Below are 23,207 nucleotides of genomic sequence, written 5' to 3' on the forward strand. Positions count from 1 at the left end.
GGTCGGCACGAAAAAACGTTCAAGTGAAGGGTTTTTTTTTTTTTTTTGTCCACCATTTTCTACCGCGCATGTCCAGCCAAAACTCCGCCCCCTCCTCCCTGGATTTCAGAATGGGCAGCAGATGCATTGAAAAACTGCATGACATGGGCAGCGGATGCACAAATTTCACAACGTGCGTCGACCCGACTCATAGCGACGTACCCGTACCGACGCACGTGTGAAAGTAGCCTTAGACATATGTGGCTGTTGGTTTAGACCTGCAGTGAGGCCAAGATTTTATATGGGCTGCTGGTTCATGTCAAACCTGTGGTCGGGGCCAGAAATCTTGGTCCAAAACCGGAATGTATAATAGATCGTTGGAGAAAGTTTCTTTTCTGAGACATTGTGACATTTGGCCCTAGTGATTTAGACCCAGATTGCAACTATGTTTTATTTTTTTTAAACACCTAAAATCTAACAAAAATCTGATCCTAAACACTTAGCCCTTTAAAGAAGGGCCATACGGTTCACTAAAATTGTTGGCCTATCCTTAGTATTGATCATCACTTTTAGTAGGGAGCAGTTTCCCTTTTTTCTCCACCTGACGGTCAGTTCTTTATGGAAACCGAAGTACTCTCCATCCTTCATCAGGCTCCGACAGGTGCTCTGTAGTAGTGGAAGTGTCTGATATTGCAATTTTAACCCAGTTTTGTGCAACACTGGACACATAAGCTGCTAAAAGTGCAAAGCAATGATGGAGGGAATGATATTGGTGGCCATCGATGTTACAGAACCAGGTAACCCTTATAAAACACTGCTACAAATAGTGTTAAAGTGATTCTCCGCACTGAATGACTGTTCAAACCAGGTACAGGCGCTTGGCGCCCCCTAAGATTGGCCAAACATTTAAGGGAACGTCTCGCCTGCTTGTTTTCCATCTATCGTTACACTCTGGCTCTATAAAGCCAGAGCTGTCAATGAAAAACCGCGGGGTACGGGTGCAGATACGTTTAAATGTTTGGAAAAGGGTGCACAGTGCGCCTGTACTTTGAACGGTAATTCTGTGCTGACAGACTGCCTTTAAAGGGCACCTGTCATGTAAAAAAAAAAAAACTCTTAAAGGGGTTGGCCACTACTAGGGCAACCTTTTCTTGATTTAAATGTTTGGCGCTGATTAAATAAAAACTGCGGTCCTGTTCCAGCGGTGTCGGCAGTCGCGTTCCTGGGGCTCTCCTGCAGTCATGACACTGAGCCCTGTGCACAATCAGCGTTGGCGTCACTGTCTCTGCCTTCGGCCATATTGAACATCAACAGGAAGCCAAGGCTCTGTCACTTCCTCTTGACAGTGGGGTGCTGATTGGGGCTTGTGTGACATAAGCTTTGGGAGCGTGAGTGCCAAGACTAGGTGCCAAACATTCAGCTCAAGAAGGGTTGTCCTAGTAGTGGACAACCCCTTTTAACCTTAAGATATGGGGTTGATCTGCAGGTTAATAGCGTTGTGAACCTGCCTGCACTGAGAACCCTGTTACCAGGAGGAAATTAGCTTTTTTTTTTTTTTTTTTTTGTTCCTCATGGCAGGTTGGGGTTTTCAGTGATTCAGGTGGACTTTAATGCCTCAGTGCATAGTGAGCAACTCTTTACATGTATTATCATCACTGCCCGCATTGGGGCTCACAATGGATTCAGAATGTCTTTGGAGTGTGGGTGGAAATCTGAGAACCCAGAGGAAACCCACACAAACATGGGAATAATATACAAACTCTTTGCAGTTGTTGTACTCCTCTCTGGGATTTGAACCCAGGACCCCAGTGCAGCAAGGCTGGAGTGCTAACCACTGAGCCACCATACTTGCCTTTTTAAAGAGACTGCGCATCAGCAGGACACTGAGCAATCTAATAGATCGCTCAGTGTTTATAGACTGCCAATTCTTCTCAGCAATGAAAGTCCTGTTAACCCAGTAGGATGTGCCACCGAGAACGTTGATCGCTTGGGCAGCACAAAAGACCATTTCACCTGACGAACAAGCTTTTAGCTAATTTTTCAGGTGTGTGGCAGCCTGTTTACATTGCAAGTTTATCAAAAAGAATGGGGAATGCACTGTAACTTCATCAAACAAGGATCCTGGCTGGGTCTATGAGATTGGACTATGAAAATGTTATGACCTACAGCGCTAGCAAAAATTAAGAGACCACCACATCAAAACCCTGTCATGTGCAGCCCAATCTCCAGACCTGAACCCCATTGAAAACCTCTGGAATGTAATCAAGAGGATGATGGATAGTCACAAGCCATCAAACAAAGAAGAACTGGTGGAAAGCATGCCAAGACGCATGAAAGCAGTGATTAACAATCATGGTTATTCCACAAAATATTGATTTCTGAGCTCTTCCTGAGTTAAAACATTAGTATTGTTGCTAAATGATTATGAACTTGTTTTCTTTGCATTATTTGAGGTCTGAAGGCACTGTTGTGTTTTTTTACTTTTTTTTTATTTTGACCATTTTTCTTTGCCAGAAAAAATACAAAATTTATTGCTTGGATTCATGTCAGAAGTTTACTGAACTTTTTGCAGTGGTCTCTTTAATTTTTGCCAGAGCTGTATATCCCTGTCTTTGTAGGATAGAGTCCTGTGTGGATGAGAACCTTATAAAATGACCATTGCTTTGCTGCAAGTCCTTGTGAAACACATACATTTTATGTTCCTCACTGGGACGTCCTAGAAAACTATCAATTCCCTGTCAATTTTCTTTCTGTTCTTGCTTTTTGTCATTTCAAGAGTTTTTTTTCACAGTTAAAAATACTTTTTTTTTTTTTCTTTTTTCCTGTTTTTCCTGTTTTGCCTGTTTTCTTTTTTCCCAATGGGTAAAAAACGCTGGACGAGTTTACATGATGCAGATTTGAACCAAAGCATTTCTTTCAAATCTGCAAGGGTGGGGGGAAAAAAGCTGAATGAGATTTCAGAGTTCTCATTTTACCCTCCAAAAAATCCAGCAAAAATTGCAGTTTGTGAACAATAAATAAAAATAAAGTAAGATTTGTAAATCTACTTCTGAAAATACATGTTATATTGCAAGAGGTCAACACCTTCATTCTTCTGGTTCCTCAAGTGACCTGCTGCCTTTCGCTATTGCGGCTCATTCTCGTAGATATCTTCTTACTGGAAACTCTGACATGAAGGCTTTCTAAGGCTACGTTCACATTAGCGTTGCGCCGCCCTGCGTCGGCGACGCAACGCGCGACGCATGTTAAAACGCGCGCAAACGCGCGCAAAAACGCGCGCGTTTTGCGACGCGTGCGTCGTTTTTGACAAAAATCGGACGCACAGAAAATGCAACTTGTTGCATTTTCTTGCGTCCGACGCTAGCGTCGGAAACGACGCACGTGGCGAAAAACGCCACCCAAAAAACGCACGCGTCCCCTATGTTAAACATAGGGGCGCGTCGCCGCTGCGTCGCCGCTGCGTCGCCGACGCAACAGCGGCGCAACGCTAATGTGAACGTAGCCTAAAGTGTTCTACTTTCTGAGCTGGATTTGTGTATTCTGTATTTTTTTTTTCCAGGAAAAAGGGAGTATGCAAATTAAGTAATTACTGTAATAAGCTGCAGCTGAAGAGACTGAGGCTATGGATCTCTCCCCCAGGAAATGGAAAGCTGTCTCCAGTGCCACCTCTTGAAAGCGGCTGCCTCTGAGGTCACTGTCCAACTGAAACTGAGACTTGCAGCATGATTAAGGATCTTTGCGCAACCAGTCTCCTTCATTGGAACCACGTCTATAGACTTCTGGTTTGGCTTCTTGCCCCCATAGGTCTGTGAGCTGAGTCAACCAGTATCCTGCTCTGCAAAGAGAGACCTTAAGATGCGACATGGGGAATGTTTCTAGTTCTGTAGACCACCAGCTGGTGTTAGTAGTCTTAATAAAGTACAAGAACCCCAAAGAGGCTATCTGCAGATTGCTGTTGGTTTTTTTTTTTGGAAGACCCTCTGCTTTTACTAGAATTCTTCACACTGCAAGACTCATTAAAGGGATGAACATTGATTTACGGCAGTGTTCCCCAACTCCGGTCCTCAAGAGCCACCTACAGATCATGTTTTCAGTATTTCCTTAGTATTGCACAGGTGATAATTGCATCACCTGCACAGGCAATACTTCCATCACCTGTGCAATACTAAGGAATTCCTGAAAACATGACCTGTTGGTGGCTCTTGAGGACTGGAGTTGGGCACCACTGATTTACAGGGTAGCAGCGTACTCCAGATATTATGTCCTCTGTCCCACTAGTAGTAAAAACTATCCCTCTCCTACGTAACTGAGTAGACTGTCCACAGCCATATGCCTCACATTTTCCATGTAGCCAAGGGCGGTTCCTACCCCATACTGATCACCATCTCCCTCTTTCTTAAAGGGACACTGTCACCTGAATTTGGAGGGAACAATCTTCAGCCATGGAGGCGGGGTTTTTGGGTTTTTGATTCACCCTTTCCTTACCCGCTGGCTGCATGCTGGCTGCAATATTGGATTGAAGTTCATTCTCTGTCCTTCATAGTACACGCCTGGGCAAGGCAAGATTGCCATGTACTACGGAGGACAGAGAATGAACTTCAATCCAATATTGCAGCCAGCATGCAGCCAGCGGGTAAGGAAAGGGTGAATCAAAAACCCCGCCTCCATGGCTGAAGATTGTTCCCTCCAAATTCAGGTGACAGTGTCCCTTTAACAAGGTGCCGCTGCACGATACCACCCTCTGGAGCTCTCCTACCTCCATGTACTCGCATGTCCATAGCTACATAATGATGCCAGGAATCTCTATAGTAGCTGGCTGTTGTGTGTTGCCAACCATATCAATCTGTGAGATTGACGCACTAGAGAAGACCACCATCGCTGATGTTGGATGAAAGCTGTTGTATGTTTTCATTGCCCAGCAACATTAGTCTATGACCCACTTGCGCTGTTGATGACCGCCTCTAGCTCTGTGATTTTCAGGACCAGATGGAGAATGACCGCTGCCAAGCACTTGAAGTGATTGGAGCAAAACCTTGTTCAATGTTGATTTTTTTTTTTTTTTTTTTTATTATTTTTTATTTATTATGATGATCTCTGTAATAATTTGACAGTTAGTTTTCTCCTCCAGCACTGCAATGGTTTCAATTAGGACCTGGCTTGGTTACAATCTCTCCACGTTCTTACAATAAACGAAGCTACACACACATTCACACATCCATAGATACAGGTTCTGGTGGTGTTACTGTCGCCAAAAACAGGGGTGTCAAACTGCATTCCTCGAGGGCCGCAAACCATGCGTGTTTTCAAGATTTCCTTAGTATTGCACAACGTGCTGCAATCATTATGTGTGTAGGTGATTAAATTATCACCTGTGCAATACAAGGAAATCCTGAAAACATGACCTGGTTGCAGCCCTCGAGGAATGCAGTGTGACACCCCTGGCCAAGAACATTCAGCTAGTCTGTTTCTGTAACTCCCATTCATTTCTATTACTCTCAGCTGCTTCCATGGCGCCATCCTCTGTGATCAACGCCTGGACAGACTTATCGCTGAGAAGGGAATAAACGTTTAATAGGGTTGTGCAAGTTGGAAAACCCTTTTAGGAAATTCTGAGGTGATACAGAGGCTCTTCTGTTAACACTTTTCTCTTTTGACCCAACTAGACAGTGTCTACAAGAAACCGCTCTCTGGAAGATTTGTCCTGCCCTATAGTACATGAACCTCATTGACTTGAATTGGTACATTATTGTACATTCACCATGTGGAGATGCTTCAAAGAAATTAATCCCTTATTGCCTGGTTTTCCTAAAAATTAGAGTTGATCTGGCGCTGGACCTTGTGAACTTATTGTTGGTCTAAGAGGTAACTTCTCGCCTTGTGGAGAGTGACATGCCGGCGTAAGGAGACTTCTTGGCCATGCAACGATTCTCTGGGAAATTAAAATGCAAAGAGGAAGAGTTGAACGCTAGTGCCACCTATTGGAAAGTCAATATCGACACATTGACAAGCTTTGTCCACAAGACAAACCAGAAATTTGCTGGTGAGGAGTGGTTTTGACTTACCACTGCAACAGCCATTTTGGAGACAGAAGGAGCAAAATGCCTCTCTAAAGGTACTGTCACACTATGCGACGCTGCAGCGATACCGACAACGATGTCGATCGCTGCAGCGTCGCTGTTTGGTCGCTGGAGAGCTGTCACACAGACAGCTCTCTCCAGCGACCAACGATCCCGAGGTCCCTGGTAGCCAGGGTAAACATCGGGTTACTAAGCGCAGGGCCGCGCTTAGTAAATCGATGTTTACCCTGGTTACCGTTGTAAATGTAAAAAAACAAACACTACATACTTACATTCCCGGTGTCTGGTCATGTCCCTCGCCTTCAGCTTCCCGCACTGACTGAGCGCCGACCGTAAAGTACAGCGGTGACGTCACCGCTGTGCTTTGCTTTACGGCTGGCCGGCGCTGGGAGATCGTTGGTCGTGGGGAATGATCAGGACCTTTTTTTGGTCGCTGATCACCCGCTGTCATCGCTAGATCGGCGTGTGTGACGCCGATCTAGCGATGTGTTCACCTGTAACCAGGATAAACATCGGGTTACTAAGTGCAGGGCTGCGCTTAGTAACCCGATATTTACCCTGGTTACCATTGTAAAAGTAAAAAAAAAAACAGCAAAAAACAGCACATACTCACATTCTGATGTCTGTCATGTCCCCCGCCGTCAGCTTCCCTGCACTGACTGTGTCAGCGCCGACCATAAAGCAGAGCACAGCGGTGACGTCACATTCAGCGTCTCCCACTCACACACTACCTCCTCACCTCACCCCTATCTGTCGGAGTCCCACAAGGTTCAGTCCTTGGGCCCCTGCTCTTCTCCATTTACACCTTTGGCCTGGGACAGCTCATAGAATCTCATGGCTTCCAGTATCATCTCTATGCTGATGACACACAGATCTACATCTCTGGACCAGATATCACCTCCCTACTAACCAGAATCCCTCAATGTCTGTCTGCCATTTCATCCTTCTTCTCCGCTAGATTCCTAAAACTTAACATGGACAAAACAGAATTCATTGTCTTTCCCCCATCTCACGCGACCCCCCCCCCCCCCCCCAACGAACCTATCTATTATGGTAAACAGCTGCCCACTCTCCCCAGTCCCACAAGCTCGCTGTCTCGGGGTAATCCTTGACATGGATCTCTCCTTCAAACCGCATATCCAAGCCCTTTCCACTTCCTGCCGCCTTCAACTCAAAAATATTTCACGGATCCGTACATTCCTAAACCAAGAATCTGCAAAAACCCTAGTCCATGCCCTCATCATCTCCCGCCTCGACTACTGTAACCTCCTGCTCTGTGGCCTCCCCTCAAACACTCTCGCACCCCTCCAATCTATTCTAAACTCTGTTGCCCGACTAATCCACCTGTCCCCCCGCTATTCCCCGGCCTCTCCCCTCTGTCAATCCCTTCACTGGCTCCCCATTACCCAGAGACTCCACTACAAAACCCTAACCATGACGTACAAAGCCATCCACAACCTGTCTCCTCCATACATCTGTGACCTCGCCTCCCGGTACTTTCCTGCACACAACCTCCGATCCTCACAAGATCTCCTTCTCTACTCCCCTCTGATCTCCTCTTCCCACAATCGCATACAAGATTTCTCCCCCGCATCCCCCCTACACTGGAACCCTCTACCACAACACATCAGACTCTCACCTACCATCGAAACCTTCAAAAAGAGCCTGAAGACCTACCTCTTCCGACAAGCCTACAACCTGCAGTAACCACCGATCGACCAAACCGCTGCACAACCAGCTCTACCCTCGCCTACTGTATCCTCACCCATCCCTTGTAGACTGTGAGCCCTGGCGGGCAGGGTCCTCTCTCCTCCTGTACCAGTTGTGACTTGTATTGTTCAAGATTATTGTACCTGTTTTTATTATGTATACCCCTCCTCACATGTAAAGCGCCATGGAATAAATGGCTATAATAAGAAATAATAATAATATCTAGTTTAGACCAGTTTAGTTTTTTTTTTTCTTTTCCCTCCAGTATTTCCTTTTAAGCACAGTTCAGATCAAGCTTTTTTTTCCTTCAGGTTTCTAATATGTATTTTCAACTTCATATGAGATCAGTTTTGAAAATTCACTTTTTTTGTTTTTCTTTTTTTTTTCAAGACTTAAATACCGTATATATAAAACGTTTTTGCAATTCTTATTGTTAATGCAAGCACCATTATATATAAATGTTCTTTCTTTTTTTCTTATATTTCAAACCTACTATTTATGTCACTTTGCTTAATGCGGTTTTTGCCTGCATTGTAAATAGAGATGTAATTTGACATTATGCTTTTTTCTGGTCCAGGAATTACTGTTTAAGGCCATGTTCACACGATCCTTTTTTTCATGCGGAATTGCTGCGATTTTCCCGCTGCGGGTCCGCAGCTGTTTTCCATGCAGGGTACATTACATTGTACCCTATGGAAAACAGGAACTGCTGTGCCCACAATGCGGAAAATAAAAAAAAAAGCCGCGCTGAATAGCTGCGGGAAAAAAGAAGTACCATGTCACTTCTTTTTTCGGAGCCGCAGCGGTTCTGCACCCATTGACCTCCATTGTGAGGTCAAACCCGCAGTAAAACCCGCAGATGAAAAAAATATCTGCGGGTTTTACTGCGGTTTGTGGTGCAGAACCGCTGCAGCAGGAAGTGCGGGGAAGCGGGCGGAAGTGCGTGGGCGGAGTGTGGCTGCCCCCCGTGCTCCAATCCCACCGCCCCGTGCTCCGATGCCCCCCCCCAGTGCTCTGATGCCCCCCCCCGTGCCCTAATCTCCCCCCCTTATACTTACCCGGCAGTGCGCCCGCCGAATCTGCCGGCTGGCAGATTCGTTCCAAAGTGCATTTTGATCACTGAGATATAATCTATCTCAGTGATCAAAATAAAAAAAAATAGTAAATGACACCCCCCCTTTGTCACCCCCATAGGTAGGGACAATAAAAAAAAATTAAGAATTTTTTTTTTTCCCCACTAAGGTTAGAATAGGGTTAGGGGTAGGGTTAGGGTTAGGGGTAGGGTTAGGGGTAGGGTTAGGGTATTTTCAGCCATTTGAACCCTAAAAAAATTCCTAGAAAACACACAGACTCTGCATAGAAAACTGCATAAAAAAAAAGGATCAAAAAAAGGATAAAAAAACGCATCAAAAAACGCATCAAAAAAGGACAAAAAAAGGACCAAAAAAAGGACCTGCGTTTTCTGCCAAGAGCTGCAGTTTTTTAAAAAAACAGTCCTGAAAAAAAAAGGATGGAAATCAGGAACGTGTGAACATACCCTAAGGCCATGTTCACACAGTGCGTTTTTTACCGCGGAACCGCGGCGGTTTTGCCGCTGCGGTTCCGCAGCTGTTTTCCATGCAGGGTACAGTACACTGTACCCTATGGAAAACAGGACACACTGTGCACATGGTCCGGAAATTGTTAAAAAAAAGACGCGCTGAATAGCTCCCGGAAAAAAGAAGGAGCATGTCAATTCTTTTTCCGGAGCCGCAGCGGTTCTGCACCCATAGACCTCCATTGTGAGGTCAAAATCGCAGTAAAACCCGCAGATCAAAAATATATCTGCGGGTTTTACTGCGATTTGATGTGCAGAACCGCTGCAGCAGGAAGTGCGGGGAGCGGGCGGAAGTGCGTGGGCGGAGTGTGGCTGCCCCCCCTGTGTTCCGATCCCGCCCCCCCGTGTTCCGATCCCGCCCCCCCGTGCTCCGATGCCCCCCCCAGTGCTCCGATGCCCCCCCCCAGTGCTCTGATGCCCCCCCCGTGCCCTAATCTCCCCCCCTTATACTCACCCGGCGTCCCGGTGTCCGTCCGGCCGTCTTCTCCCTGGGCGCCGCCATCTTGCAAAATGGCGGGCGCATGCGCAGTGCGCCCGCCGAATCTGCCGGCCGGCAGATTCGTTCCAAAGTGCATTTTGATCACTGAGATATAACCTATCTCAGTGATCAAAATAAAAAAATAGTAAATGACACACCCCCCCCTTTGTCACCCCCATAGGTAGGGACAATAAAAAAAATAAAGAATTTTTTTTTTTTTTTTTTTCACTAAGGTTAGAATAGGGGTAGGGGTAGGGTTAGGGGTAGGGTTAGGGTTAGGGGTAGGGGTAGGGTTAGGGGTAGGGTTAGGGGTAGGGGTAGGGTTAGGGGTAGGGTTAGGGGTAGGGGTAGGGTATTTTCAGCCATTTTAACCCTAAAAAAATTCCTAGAAAACACACAGACTCTGGCTAGAAAACTGCATCAAAAAAACGCATCAAAAAACGCATCAAAAAACGCATCAAAAACGGACCAAAAAAGGACCAAAAAAAGGACCTGCGTTTTCTGCCAAGAGCTGCAGTTTTTTAAAAAACAGTCAGGAAAAAAAAAGGATGGAAATCCTGAACGTGTGAACATACCCTAAGACCACCAGTATTAAGGGCTTCCAGGGCAGCAGTTTATATGCTTATTTAATTTTATTTGTGATAACAAATAAGTTCCCTTGATTCTGTGCATATTCCTATGACTGGGCGTAGTGTATGCCAGAAACGAGTTTAAAAAAAAAAAGTTTTATCCTCATGATTGATTTTAACCCCTTAATGACCAGGGGTATTTTCGGTTTTGCGCTTTCGCTCCCCTTCTTCCCAAAGCCATAACTTTTTTTATTTTTCAATATGGCCATGTGAGGGCTTATTTTTGGCGGGACGAGTTGTACTTTTGAAAGACACCATTGGCTTTACCATGTCGTGTACTAGAAAATGGGGAAAAAAATCCAAGTGTGGTGAAATTGCAAAAAAAGTGCAATCCCACACTTGTTTTTTTGTTTGGCTTTTTTGTACTAAATGCTAAAACTGACCTGTCATTATGATTCTCCAGGTCATTACGAGTTCATAGACACCAAACATGTCTAGGTTCTTTATCTAAGTGGTGAAAATTTTTTTCCAAACTTTGCTTAAAATAAAAGCACTATATTCTGATACTCGTAGCGTCTCCATTTTTCGTGATCTAAGGTTGGCTGAGGGCTTATTTTTTGTGTGCCGAGGTGATGTTTTTAATCATACCATTTTGGTGCAGATACGATCTTTTGATCGCCCGTTATTGCATTTTAATGCAATGTCACGGAGACCTAAAAAAACGCAATTCTGGCGCTTTGACTTTTTTTTACTCCATTTAGCAATCAAGATAATCCTTTTTTATTGATAGATCGGGCAATTCTGAACTTGGCGATACCAAATATGTATAGTTTTGATTTTTTTTTAATTGTTTTATTTTGAATGGGGCGAAAGGGGGGTGATTTAAAATTTTATTTTATTTTTTTCATTTTTTTTTATTTATTTTTTCATGCTTTAATAGCCTCCATGCGAGGCTAGAAGCTGCCACACTCGATCGGCTCTGCTACTTGGAGGCGATGCTCAGATCGCCCCTATGTAGCTGAATTACTGCATTGCTATGAGTGCTGACCACAGGGTGGTGCTTACAGCAATCCGGCATCAACAACCATAGAGGTCTGCAGGAGACCTCTGGTTGTTATGCTGATGCCCCAATGACCCCCAATCATGTGACAGGGTCACCGGTCCACGCATTTCCGGCCGGATGTTGAGCGGCATTTAACTAGTTAATAGACACGGGCAGATCGCGATTCCGCCTGCGCCTATTGCAGGCACATGTCAGCTGTTCAAAACAGCTGAAATGTCCCGGCTTTGATGCGGGCTCACCACCGTCCGAGGGCAGAAAGAGGTTAATAAATTTCCAATAAAAAATATTAATTTTATGGATGGAAGTGCCGGAAAATCCTTCTTTCTTCATTGGTTCTACATTCTATTTTAATGAACGGGACATGCACGTATCTCGGCAAGTGTGCGGGTTGTATCGTGAACATTTCTGGATGACCCTGTAAGGATGCTGGACCTGTGAATTTACATAGTATTATATGCTTCGTGGCTTCTTTCCACGGTTAATTCCTACGTGTATTTTGTTGACCACTTTTGGACTGTGTGTGGCAAACATGTTTTTTTGAAGTTTACTAAAAAACAGTTTTGATTACCCCATGGTTGTGCAAGTCCTATAATTCATTTCAAAATTGTCATTCTCTATTACGACAGTGGGCATCCAACTCTTGGAAACCCACCTTTACTTGTGTTTGTTGTGTTTTCTACATCCTTAATGTTATACATATGAGTGGTTTTCTTGCTTAATTTGTACATAAGTTTGGAGACACAGGAAAGGTCTTGTCTCACAGCCAAGAAATCTCGAGCCAAAATCCGCTGTTGTAATGTTTTACTTAATTTTGCTTCAAAAATATATTTCTTGTCAAAAATCCTGATGTGACCTGCAGCTTTCTGTAACCCAGTCTTCTGTGTTTCTCATGGAAACCATCCAAAACTATTTAAAATGTTCTTAGTAGAGCCTATATAGAGGCTCTCGTCATTTCTTTACACACCAATGTAAACACTGTCTCCAGTCTACAACTTAAATGTAATTAATGTTACCGGCTTTGCAAATGTATATATCATTCATGAATCATGATCAGTCAGCGGTTCCTTGGCTTTGTGGTTGTATTATTTGGAAATAGAATCATTTTCTCTGACCTGATCTCAGGATTTGAACCTTAAAACTTTCCAATTTGTGGTTGTCGGATGTGTTGACAAGGAGAAGTAAACAGTGGAGGTCGGGACCTGCTGATGTTCGATAGGCTTTAATTTTAATTCATTTACCAAAGGATAATAAAGGTTTGCCTAATTTGTTTAACCCCTTGTTGACATTCCTCATAAATGATGCTGCAATCATGGGGTTCTTGCAATTCACCTTACAAGTATAGCACTGTGATGGTGCAAGCTCAGGAACTGAGCCCAGCATCGGCCATGTTTGTCAGATATATATATTACAGCTGACACTGCTTCCCATTTAACCCCCTTAGATGCCACAGTCAATAGTCATCGAAGTTGTTAAGTAGAGAGATGGGGACCCTCTGTAACCCCATTGCAGTTCCATCCTTTAGACACTTTTCCTTCCCAATATTTACATGAGCAATTTATGACTATAGCTAGAGTTAAAGCTAGACAGTAAAACATTCATAAAGGATTATAAAGACACTCTGACATGGATTTTTAAATTAAATACACCAGTCACGTCAGGTATGAGAGATGTATTTAATAATGAGTGCAGTTTTTATTGTGAAATTTGGTGATAGATCTCCTTTAAATAACAATTTCCCAAATAATTTATTTTTCCCTATAAGAGGTTATACCACTTCAGGGACATGATCCCGTTAGATCAATCGCACTGTGTCCACACTTTCATTGCACTGTTAAAAAGTCTGTGGTAATTACAATTCAAGTGAATGTTCACCAAGGCTAAATCAAATTTAACCCCTTAAGCCCCCAGGGTGGTTTGCACGTTAATGACCGGGCCAATTTTTACAATTCTGACCACTGTCCCTTTATGAGGTTTTAACTCTGGAACGCTTCAACGGATCTTGGCGATTCTGACATTGTTTTCTCATGAGATATTGTACTTCATGTTAGTGGTAAAATTTATTTGATATAACTTGCGTTTATTTGAGAGAAAAACGGAAATTTGGCGAAAATTTTGAAAATTTCGCAATTTTCCAACTTTGAATTTTTATGCCCTTAAATCACAGAGATATGTCAGGCAAAATACTTTATAAGTAACATTTCCCACATGTCTACTTTACATCAGCACAATTTTGGAACCAAAATTTTTTTTTTGTTAGGGAGTTATAAGGGTTAAAAGTTGACCAGCAATTTCTCATTTTTACCACACCATTTTTTTTTAGGGACCACATCTCATTTGAAGTCATTTTGAGGGGTCTATATGATAGAAAATACCCAAGTGTGACACCATTCTAAAAACTGTACCCCTCAAGGTGCTCAGAACCACATTCAAGAAGTTTATTAACCCTTCAGGTGTTTTACAGGAATTTTTGGAATGTTTAAATAAAAATGAACATTTAACTTTTTTCACACAAAATTTATTTCAGCTCCAATTTGTTTTATTTTACCAAGAGTAACAGGAGAAAATGGACCCCAAAAGTTGTTGTACAATTTGTCCTGAGTACGGTGATACCCCATATGTGGGGTTAAACCACTGTTTGGGCGCATGGCAGAGCTCGGAAGAAAAGGAGCGCCATTTGACTTTTCAATGCAAAATTGACTGGAATTGAGATGGGACGCCATGTTGTGTTTGGAGAGCCCCTGATGTGCCTAAACATTGAAACCCCCCACAAGTGACACCATTTTGGAAAGTAGACCCCTTAAGGAACTTATCTAGATGTGTGGTGAGCACTTTGACCCACCAAGTGCTTCATAGAAGTTTATAATGCAGAGCCGTAAAAATAAAAAATCATATTTTTTCACAAAAATGATCTTTTTGCCCCCAATTTTTTATTTTCCCAAGGGTAAGAGAAGAAATTAGACCACAAAAGTTGTTGTGCAATTTGTCCTGAGTACGCTCATACCCCATATGTGGGTGTAAACCATTGTTTGGGCGTGTGGCAGAGCTTAGAAGGGAAGGAGCGCCATTTGACTTTTCAATGCAAAATTGACTGGAATTGAGATGGGACGCCATGTTGCGTTTGGAGAGCCACTGATGTGCCTAAACATTGAAACCACCCACAAGTGACACCATTTTGGAAAGCAGACCCCCTAAGGAACTTATCTAGATGTGTTTTGAGAGCTTTGAACCCCCAAGTGTTTCACTACAGTTTATAACGCAGAGCCGTGAAAATAAAAATTCTTTTTTTTTTTCACAAAAATGATTTTTTAGCCCCCAGTTTTGTATTTTCACAAGGGTAACAGGATAAATTGGACCCCAAAAGTTGTTGTCCAATTTGTCCTGAGTACGCTGATACCCCATATGTGGGGAGGAACCACTGTTTGGGCGCATGGCAGAGCTCGGAAGGGAAGGAGCGCCATTTGGAATACAGACTTAGATGGATTGGTCTGCAGGCGTCACATTGTATTTGCAGAGCCCTGATGTGCTCAAACAGTAGAAACCCCCCACAAGTGACCCCATATTGGAAACTAGACCTCCCAAGGAACTTATCTAGATGTGTTGTGAGAACTTTGAACCCCCAAGTCTTTCACTGCAGTTTACAATGCAGAGCCGTGAAAATAAAAAAATCTTTTTTTTCCCACAAAAATGATTTTTAGCCCCCCAAATTTTTATTTTCCCAAGGATAACAAGAGAACTTGGACCCCAAAAGTTGTGCAATTTGTCCCGAGTACGCTGATACCCCATATGTTGGGGTAAACCCCTGTTTGGGCGCACCGGAGAACTCGGAAGGGAAGGAGCACTGTTTTACTTTTTCAACGCAGAATTGGCTGGAATTGAGATCGGACGCCATGTCGCGTTTGGAGAGCCCCTGATGTGCCTGAACAGTGGAAACCCCCAATTCTAACTGAAACCCTAATCCAAACACACCCCTAACCCTAATCCCAACAGTAACCCTAACCACACCCCTAACCCTGACACAACCCTAATTCTAATCCCAACCCTAATCCCAACCGTAAATGTAATCCAAACCCTAACCCTAACTTTAGCCCCAACCTTAACTTTACCTCCAACCCTAGCCCCAACCCCAACCCTATCCCTAGCCCTAACCCTAGCCCCAACCCTAACCCTAGCCCTAACCCTAGCCCCAACCCTAGCCCTAACCCTAGCCCCAACCCTAGCCCCAACCCTAGCCCTAACCCTAACCCTAGCTATAACCCTAGCCCTAACCCTAACCTTAGCCCCAACCTTAGCCCCAACCCTAGCCCTAACCCTAGCCCTAACCCTAACCCTAGCCCTAATGGGAAAATGGAAATAAATACATTTTTTTAATTGTATTATTTTTCCCTAACTAAGAGGGTGATGAAGGGGGGTTTGATTTACTTTTATAGCGGGTTTTTTAGCGGATTTTTATGATTGGCAGCCGTCACACACTAAAAGACGCTTTTTTATAGCAAAAAAGTTTTTGCGTCTCCACGTTTTGAGACCTATAATTTTTCCATATTTTGGTCCACAGAGTCATCTGAGGTCTTGTTTTTTGCGGTACAAGTTGTCGTTTTTATTGGTAACATTTTTGGACACGTGACAGTTTTTGATCACTTTTTATTCCAATTTTTGTGAGGCAGAATGACCAAAAACCAGCTATTCATGAATTTCTTTTGGGAGAGGCATTTATACCGTTCCGCGTTTAGTAAAATGGATAAAGCAGTTTATCAGCAATCGTCAGTACGATTACAGCGATACCTCATTTATATCATTTTTTTATGTTTTGGCGCTTTTATACGATAAAAACTATTTTATAGAAAAAATAATTATTTTGGCATCGCTTTATTCTGAGAGCTATAACTTTTTTATTTTTTTGCTTATGATGCTTTGTGGCAGCTCGTTTTTTGCTGGACAAGATGATGTTTTCAGCGGTACCATGGTTATTTATATCCGTCTTTTTGATTGCGTGTTATTCCACTTTTTGTTTGGTGGTATGATAGTAAAGCGTTGTTTTTGTGGCTCTTTTTTTTTTTTTTTTCTTACGGTGTTCACTGAAGGGGTTAACTAGTGGGACAGTTTTATAGGTTGGGTCGTTACGGACGCGGCGATACTAAATATGTGTACTTTTATTGTTTGTTTGTTTTTTTAAGATAAAGAAATGTATTTATGGGAATAATATATATATATATTTTTTTTTACACATTTAGAATTTTTTTTTAGACTTTTTTACTTTGTTCCAGGGGGGGACATCACAGATCGCCGATCTTACAGTTTGCATAGCACTCTGTAAGATCGGCGATCTCACTCACATCGCTGCAGGCTTACCAGCACCTGCAGTCGACCCGGAAGTACCCGGATGCAGCCCCGCGGCCATTTTGGATCCGGGGACTGCAGGGAGAAGACGCTCGGTACAAGGTGAGCACATCACCTTGTACCGATCGTCTCAGGGAAGCATGCAGGGAGCCCCCTCCCTGCGCGATGCTTCCCTGCACCGCCGGCACATCGCGATCATGTTTGATCGCGGTGTGCCGGGGGTTAATGTGCCGGGAGCGGTCCGTGACTGCTCCTGGCACATAGTGCCGGATGTCAGCTGCGATAGTCCGTGAGCGCGGCCGATCGCTATGACGTACTATCTCGTCGGTGGGAATTAAGGCCCACCCCACCTCGACGGGATAGTACGTCATATGGGATTAAGGGGTTAAAGAAAAACTTTACGAACCAGTCCTGGTCCTAATTCATGCAAATGGACGACCATACATGTGTGACTTCATCTGCATTCGCTTGCTGTATATAGTGTACAGGTAATACAGGGATCACCAGTTATAATATACACAGGCACTCTGCATATAGTGTTAGTGCACAGGTAATGAATTTGCGTATCTGGAAATGTTTTTGAGTTGGAGTTGGGAGGAAGTGGAATGGGCTTAGATATGTGGTTTGAAGGAGTGATCAGACTCAAGGATTACCCCGAGGCAGCGAGCTTGTGGGACTGAGGAGAGTGAGCAGCCATTGACTTTGATGGATATGTTTGTTCTGGGTATAGTGAGATGGGGAAAGATGAACAATTCTGTTTTGTCCATGTTAAGTTTTAGAAATCTAGCAGAGAAGAAGGATGAGATAGCTGACAGACATTGTGAAATTCTGGTTAGTAAGTAGGTGATATCGGGTCCAGAGAGGTAGATATGTGTGTATCATCAGCATAGAGATGCATCCACCTTTAATATATAATTAGTTATTGTACAACCCAACATTCCAAAATATAAATTATAATCCACCACTTTACCGACACCTACTATAAATAGCCACTTTTCCCATTTAATAAATACATAAATTAATTAGGACCTGTACGCTTTCCTCCAGTTCTATAACAGTCACACTCCTGCATCCTTTATGCCCACCACTCTGTACCTCCCGCTCACCCGATTCACTATATTCACATGCCTCCCTCTGCAACATTTCATTATGTAATGTCCTCTGTCTTTCCCACCCCCACATCATCATCATTTGGTCTCCCCATCCTCAATACAGCATCATTTACTCTCCCCCACACTCAATTCCTCATTTCCTCTTCCCCACCCTCAATTCATCATCATTTACTGTCCCCATCCCCCAGCCTCAATCCATCATTATATGCTGTCCCCCACCCTCAATCCATCCTTATTTCCTGTACCCCATCCTCCAGTCCCAATCCATCATTATTTCTTGTCCCCCATCTCCAATTCATCATTATTTGCTGTCCCCAGCTTCAATCCATCATTATTTGCTGTGCCCCATTCCCCAGTATCAATCCATCATTATTTGCTGTCCCGTCTCCCACCCTCAATCTATCATTATTTTCTGTCCACCACCCTGAAGCCATCATTATTTGCGCTCCCCTTCCCCCACCCTCGATCCATCATTATTTGCCGTTTCGTCTCCCACCCTCAATCATTTTTATTTGCTGTCCCTATCTCCCAATCCAACATTCGCTGTCCCCCATTCTCCAATTCATCATTATTTGCTGTTCCCATCCACCACCTTCAATTCATTATCATTTGCGCCCCCCACACCCATTTAATTCATTTTATATATAAAAAGAAGTTTTTCATACTTACCTTTCTTACGATCACCTGCAGCTCCAGTTCTCATATCCTCCTGGCGAGTGGCGCGCTTGCCATGCATACTAGATGTCATCGCATACACGCTGTCACCAGTGTGTCAAATAAGTGGTGGGGAACTCCCTTGGGGCTGCATGACTGTTCCAGGGAGCTCTGGAAAGCCTCTATGTGCCGAGATGTACTCTGCCTATGGCTGCATTATTACACCCTTTGGCCCGATGATCAGAAGCACAAAAGGGGACCCGGATTGGGTGGCCCCTTCTCCCTCTCATTACTTCTGCTCAATGGACCCCATACAACAGTAAGGACAGTAATGCCCTTATGGTGACCTGCTGTGGGAATCTGACCGGAACTCAACCTTACAGTATAGGCGTATGCAAGGTTGTTGAGTTCACGTCAGGAGACCTGCTGCCAGTCTGCACTCGGACTGTTATTTGAAGACGTGTGAAACTGACCTTAATTGGAGTCATGGTACCATCATGTGCACTATCACACCATTGATTTTCAAGAGGACTGACCAAGATAGTTGAGTGTAGCGCTTGGCTATATCTGTCAGATGAACCCCTTGGGTTTTGTAACTTTTCCCCTATATTGTATTGTTAACCGTTTCTTGCTGCACCTGTTGATAGCTAACATACCATACATACAGTACTTATTTCCTACATTCCAAACACATTCTAACGATCCATTAATAAGATGCAGAGGTTGCTGTCGCCCCTGGGCCTTGGAGTATAGGCGGGCCCAAAAAGTCACTTTCGAACACATGTGAAGGCCAATATTATTAAAGCTCTGTGGTAGTTTGGTGCTCTGTCGGAGGTTATGCACAAGACTTACAAGTTTCATTCCACACCACTGATAAAGAGAACGCCTAGTTTAATGGAAAAAACCCATTTGGTATACCATAGTAGGTGAATGTTTGCCTATAGAGAATTTCCACCTATTCTAATATCTTAGCCAAAACAGAGAGCTACAAAGCTACATGGTCCAAAGTGGTTTAAATTTAATTTTGTCATAAGATTTGTAGCGGGAGAACATTTTACCATTGGCCCCAGTATCTTCTTACCAGAAAAGTACTGTATATTCCGTTTTCCTTTTTTTCCCTGTGTAATATACAGAAATTACTCTGAACTTCATAAGTAAGACACATGGATATTTTTTTCAATCCCACAAACATAAGGACAGAAGGATAAATGATTTTAACAGGCGTCGGACGCAAATATTTGTTTTGGACCACTCAATCTTGTGAGTCACATTTGGATGACAAGTCTCTTTCCTATCCAGGAAGGATGTTCCTGTTTTCATATTGTCTGGATGCCCCTCATATACAAGACGCACACAATTTTTCCATACTTCCACAGGATTCATTGCTACAGCCCTTAAATTAAACTGAAATTGAAATCAATTACGGTATATGTAAAGAAATGTGATCAGCATTGCTAGAATCTAGAGACATTGGGCCTGATTCATCCGTGGCTGGGGGAGGAGGGAGTGTTAAGTTGCTTTTCTTTTTTTTTTGTCTTGTGGTTTTCTGTGAGATTTTCATGCCAAATTTTTCAAAATGAGGCATGTGGTTCATGATTTTTGAGCAAAGTAAAAAATGCTCTTTATTTTTGTTATTAACCGTTTTTGCAACTTATTAGCTGAACAATTTGCATGTTCCATTAAAATCTTGCAAAATTTGAGCAAAAATTCCACAAGGACATAAAATTGCTATGGGTGGGGTAGGGTAGAATGGGAATACATTTGCACAAAAATGTTGCAACTTTTTAAAAAGTCGGAATTGATAATTTAGCTGAAAACATCTGAAAGCGCTAAACCACGCTCGCAGTAATGAACATAAAAAAAAAAATCGCTGAACACATATAACATCAACTTTTGAAAAATATGTATACTGAAAAAGAGAATAAGGCACAAATAAAAAACACCAAAAACTAGACACAAAATCTGTAAATGAAATAGTAAATCTGGTCCATAGAAAATTGGTGGTGTAACTGTAGGCCGAGCCGTAAGGGTCGCAATCACAGTGGTCGCAACTGGACCCGAGCGGATGAGGGGCCAATCGACGTCAGCGCAAACTTCAACTGGATGTGCGTCCTCGGATGCATAATCATCTGAAGTGTATTGCGGTGAAGGAATCTGTGCGCTGCAATGCACGCTGCCGGCCAATCCAGCAGCTGAAGTCGGCATATGGAAGTGATATCATGCACTCCTGTCACTTGCATGCTGAAGTCAGCTGCCCCCTTCAGAAAAGGACACTACGAAGGAGGGGGAGCAGAGGGAAGGGGAGTAGAAACATTTATATATATATATATATATATATATATACACAATAAAGAACAGAGGCAGATTGGGCGACATATACTAGGATGGGGCCCAGGATATGGGACATATATATTAGGAAGGGATACATGCATACTAGAAAGGGGCCCAGAATAAGTACCTGTAACACGGCTGTCGGACACCTAGTGGTTGGGAGATAAAGTTGAAGTAATGCTTTAGTACATATAGGACTAAAAGGGGTTAATCAGCCATGACAGATTGATTGTGAGCAGCTGATGAGTTGGGAGACACGGCCGCTCCCCATATCTAAACCTCTGGGTGTGGTTCACTGTGTAAGGCCGGCGTCACACACAGCGTAAAACAATATGGTCCGTATATTACGGCCGTAATACGCTGAAAAGTCCCGAAAATAGTGGTCCGTAGCTCCTCCGTAGGCAGGGTGTGTCAGCGTTTTTTGCGCATGGCATCCTCCGTATGTAATCCGTATGGCATCCGTACTGCGTGGTTTTCTCGCAGGCTTGCAAAACCAAGATACCGCTATAGAAGTGATCCATGTGTCCCAAAAAGAAAAAAATATATATATATATACTGTCTATATATATATATATATGTCAGTAGACACATATATGTATATATATTAATATTTTTTCCAGCGCTATACAGCTTGAAAGCCGGTAATTCAATTACCGGCTTTTTCTTTCTCCTTCCTAAAACCCGACATGATTTGAGACATGGTTTACATACAGTAAACCATGTCTTCTCTCCATTTTTTTTGCAGATTCCACACTACTAATGTCAGTAGTGTGTATCTGCAAAATTTGGCCGTTCTAGCTCTTAAAATAAAGGGTTAAATGGCGGAAAAAATTGGCGTGGGCTCCCGCACAATTTTCTCCGCCAGAGTAGTAAAGCCAGTGACTGAGGGCAGATATTAATAGCCTGGAGAGGGTCCACGGTTATTGGCCCCCCCCTGGCTAAAAATATCTGCCCCCAGCCACCCCAGAAAAGGCACATCTGGAAGATGCGCCTATTCTGGCACTTGGCCACTCTCTTCCCATTCCCGTGTAGCGGTGGGATATGGGGTAATGAAGGGTTAATGCCACCTTGCTATTGTAAGGTGACATTAAGCCTAATTAATAATGGAGAGGCGTCAATTATGACACCTATCCATTATTAATCCAATTGTAGTAAAGGGTTAAATAAAACACAAACACATTATTTAAAATTATTTTAATGAAATAAAAACAATGGTTGTTGGAGTATTTTATTCTACGCCCAATCCAGTCACTGAAGACCCTCGTTCTGTAAGTAAAAAACATAATAAACCAACAATATCCTTACCCTCCGCAGATCTGTAACGTCCAACGATGTAAATCCTTCTGAAGGGGTTAAAACATTTTGCAGCAAGGAGTTCCGCTAATGCAGGCTGCTCCTTGCTGCAAAACCCCGGGGAATGAGGCTAAATATAGGTCAATGATCTATATTTAGCTTCATTTGCGGTGAGGCGCCCTCTGCTGGCTGTTCATAGATCGTGGGAACTTTCCTAGAAAGCCTGGGAGCTTTCTAGGTAAGTTCCCACGATCTATGATAGATCTTCGAGGGGCGTATAATCTTGTGCGAATTAAACAGGGCGATGAATGGAAAACAGCATTTAATACGCCCGAGGGCCATTTTGAGTACCTGGTTATGCCATTCGGGCTTTCTAATGCTCCATCTGTGTTTCAGTCCTTTATGCATGACATCTTCCGAGAGTACCTGGATAGATTCATGATTGTATATTTGGATGACAAGGATTCAAATCCATAATGACAGGTACATAATCCTGTGTTGGATTGGAAGTCCATGTCTGTGACTAGTTGGGGTTGTCAGGGGATTCATAATGATGTTCCTTTGATGTCAATCTCCTCTTCCTCTTCTGAAATTCCAGAGTTTTTGTCTGATTTTCAGGATGTATTCGATGAGCCCAAGTCCAGTTTCCTTCCACCGCACAGGGACTGTGATTGTGCTATTGACTTGATTCCAGGCTGTAAGTTTCCTAAGGGTCGACTTTTCAACCTGTCTGTGCCTGAACATACCGCCATGCGGAGCTATATTAAGGAGTCTTTGGAGAAAGGGCATATTTTGTTGCTAAAAAAGATGGTTCCTTGAGACCCTGTATAGATTATCGCCTCTTGAATAAGATCACGGTCAAGTTTCAATACCCTTTACCTTTGCTTTCCGATTTGTTTGCTAGGATTAAGGGAGCTAGTTGGTTTACTAAGATTGACCTTCGAGGGGCATATAATCTTGTTCGTATTAAGCAGGGTGATGAATGGAAAACTGCGTATAATACGCCCGAA

Source organism: Ranitomeya imitator, chromosome 2 (genome assembly GCF_032444005.1).
Source record: "Ranitomeya imitator isolate aRanImi1 chromosome 2, aRanImi1.pri, whole genome shotgun sequence".
Taxonomy (NCBI): Eukaryota; Metazoa; Chordata; class Amphibia; order Anura; family Dendrobatidae; genus Ranitomeya; species Ranitomeya imitator.